The sequence below is a fragment of the Cebus imitator genome, unplaced genomic scaffold (assembly GCF_001604975.1).
Source record: "Cebus imitator isolate Cc_AM_T3 unplaced genomic scaffold, Cebus_imitator-1.0 Scaffold464, whole genome shotgun sequence".
Lineage (NCBI taxonomy): Eukaryota > Metazoa > Chordata > Mammalia > Primates > Cebidae > Cebus > Cebus imitator.
Window position 1 is genome coordinate 848379 of NW_016107779.1, and position 3196 is coordinate 851574.

At 40.5% G+C, this 3196-nt stretch overlaps 1 protein-coding gene and 1 non-coding gene across 2 annotated transcripts in view; both read left to right on the forward strand.

The window, feature by feature from the left end:
- Positions 1-3196, forward strand: part of ITGAE (integrin subunit alpha E) — an 83570-nt gene that overhangs the window by 10387 nt on the left and 69987 nt on the right. The gene's annotated exons all lie outside the window — the stretch shown is intronic.
- LOC119468645 lies at positions 1011-1117 on the forward strand. Its single transcript, XR_005197381.1, has one exon. It is a non-coding gene; the product is annotated as a U6 spliceosomal RNA (small nuclear RNA).

Sequence of the window (3196 nt, forward strand, 5' to 3'; positions counted from 1 at the left end):
CCTCCTGGGTTCAGGCAATTCTTCTGCCTCAGCCTCCTGAGTAGCTGGGACTACAGACACGCGCCACCATGCCCAGCTAATTTTTTGTATTTTTAGTAGAGACGGGGTTTTACCGTGTTGACCAGGATGGTCTCGATCTCTTGACCTCGTGATCTACCCGCCTCGGCCTCCCAAAGTGCTGGGATTACAGGCTTGAGCCACCGCGCCCAGCAATTTTTAAATTTTTTTTTAGAAACGGGGTCTCACTGTATTGCCCAGGTTGGCCTCCAACTCCTGGGTGCAAGTGATCCTCCCACCTCAGCCTCCCAAAGTGCTGGGATTATAGGTGTGAGCCGCCTTGATTTCTTTTGTTTTTATTTTTTTCTTTCCTGTGACTATCATGAACTCATGCAAGTTTTATATACTCAGTGTGTTTTGTATACTTGTAGTTATTATTTTAAATATTAAATATTTTAATTATAATTATTTATAAATTTTAATTATAATTATTTTTTAATGTAAGCTTTTTAAAAAGTACAACACACAGAAAAACGGACAAGTTTAGATCAGTAAATTTTCATATTAAATCACACCCATATGAAGAAACAGCACAGGCCGGGCGCAGTGGCTCACACCTGTAATCTCAGCACTTTGGGAGGCCAAGGTGGGGTATCACCTGAACCTAGGAGTTCAAGACCAGCCTGAGCAACACAGGGAAACTTTGCCTCTCAAAAAAAAAAAAAAAAAAAAAATTGGGCGTGGTGGACAAGCCTGTAGTCCCAGCTACTGGAAAGGCTGACATAGGAAAACCACCTGAGCCCAGGAAGTGGAGGCTGCAGTGAGCCGCGACCGCGCCATTGCGCTCCAGGCTGGGCAACAGAGTGAGAGCGGGTCTCAAAAAGGAAAACATACAATGCACAACCTTGGGGGTTAGAAAGTATTTTTTGAACTTCATTAAACTTCAGAACATCTGTTTATAAAAAAAGATAGTGAAACGGCAAACCACAGAGCAAGAAAATATTTGCCACACAGTGCTCTCTTCAGCAGCACATATACTAAAATTGGAACGATACAGGGAAGATTAGCATGGCCCCTGCGCAAGGATCACATGCAAATTCGTGAAGCGTTCCATATTTTTGAGAAATGCAAACCAAAACTACATTGAGATACCATCTCACACCAGTTAGAATGGCGATCATTAAAACATCTGGAGACAACAGATGCTAGAGAGGATGCGGAGAAATAGGAAGAGTTTTACACTGTTGGTGGGAGTGTAAATTAGCTCAACCATTGTGGAAGACAGGGTGGCGATTCCTCAAGAATAGAATTCCTAGAAATAGAAATACCATTTGACCCAGCAATCCTATTACTGGGTATGTATCCAAAGGATTATAAATCGTTCTGTTATAAGGACACGTGCACACATATGTTCATTGCAGCACTGTTTACAATAGCAAAGACTTGGAACCAACCCAAATGCCCATTGATGATAGACTGGACAGGGAAAATGTGGCACATATACACCATGGAATATTATGCAGCCATAAAAAACGATGAGTTCATGTCCTTTGTAGGGACAAGGTTAAATCTGGAAACCATCATTCTCAGCAAACTGACACAAGAACAGAAAAACAAACACTGCATGTTCTCACTCATAGGCAGGTGTTGAACAATGAGAACACATGGACACAGGGAGGGGAGCATCACACACTGGGGTCTGTTGGGGCGGAATAGGAGAGGGACAGAGTGGGGTAGGGAGTTGGGGAGGGATAACGGGGAGAAATGCCACATATAGGTGACAGGGGGATGGAGGCAGCAAACCACATTGCCATGTATGTACCTATGCAACAATCCTGCATGTTTTGTACATGTACCCCAGAACCTAAAGTCCAATAAAAAATATATATATACACATATATAAAGAAAATATTTGCAATGCAAATTGATAAAAGATTAATTTCAGAATATGTAAAGAATTTCCACAAACCAATAAGAAAAAGGCACGCCTGCAAATAGAAAAGGACATTTCGGCCGGACACGTGGCTCACACCTGTAATCCCAGCACTTTGGGAGGCCGAGGCAGGTGGATCACATGAGGTCAGGAGTTCAAGACCAGCCTGACCAACATGGTGAAACCCTGTCTCTACTAAAAACACAAAAATTAGCCAGGCGTGGTGACAGATGCCTATAGTCCCAGCGACGTGGGAGGCTGAGGCAGGAGAATTGTTTTAATTCCAGTATGGTCAGAGAACATATTTTGAGTTATTTCAATCCATTGATATTTATTGAGGCTTGCTTTGTGATCTAGTATATGGTCAATTTTAGTAAATGTTTCACATGTACTTGAAAAAGTGTTTCTTTTTCCACTGTTGGGCACAGAGTTCTGTCTGTCAGGTCAAGTTTGCTGATGGTGTTGTTCGTATCTTCTCTAACCTTGCTGATTTTTTGGTCTGCTCTTAGAGCTGACAGGAAAGGTTTGTTCAAGTGTCAGTCTCCCACTTCCATTGTGGTATTTTGCATTTTTCCTTTTAATTCCGTCGACTTTTGCTTTTATATTTTGAAATGATGTTATTGAATACATAGAGGTTTAAAATTGTCACATCTTCCTACTGAATCAAAAACAACATATTCGTGTGGATATTTGTATTTCCTTTTCTTCCTTATACAAAAGCCAGTGTCATTTACAAACCTCTCCTTCATGTAATGCTTTTTATTTCTTCGTGAAACCTCTACTGCTAAGTAAATAATCATTAATTTGAAAAAAAAATTGCACTAATTCCAATTAAAAAATTGGCTGGGCATGGTGGCTCACACTTGTAATCCAAGCACTTTGGAGGCCAAGGCGGGCGGATCACCTGAGGTCGGGAGTTCAAGACCAGCCTGACCAACACGGTGAAACCCCGTCTTAAAAAATAAATAAATAAATAATAAAAAATTATGATGCATTCCACCCAACCTAAGATACTCAAATGATTTTTACTGTTAGGAAAATGTATTAATATAAATGTATCAATAAAACAAGTTTAGATAAATAAAAATAATATTTTAAACATAAAAACACAATTTCCATATACAATTTATTATATCAATGGTTTATTGGCCTCATTTAAAAAAACAAGACAAGGTTTGAATGGGGACTGGGCACAGTGGCTCACGCCTGTCAACACAGCAATTTGGGAGGCCGAGGAGGGCAGATTACCTGAGGTCAGGAGTTTGA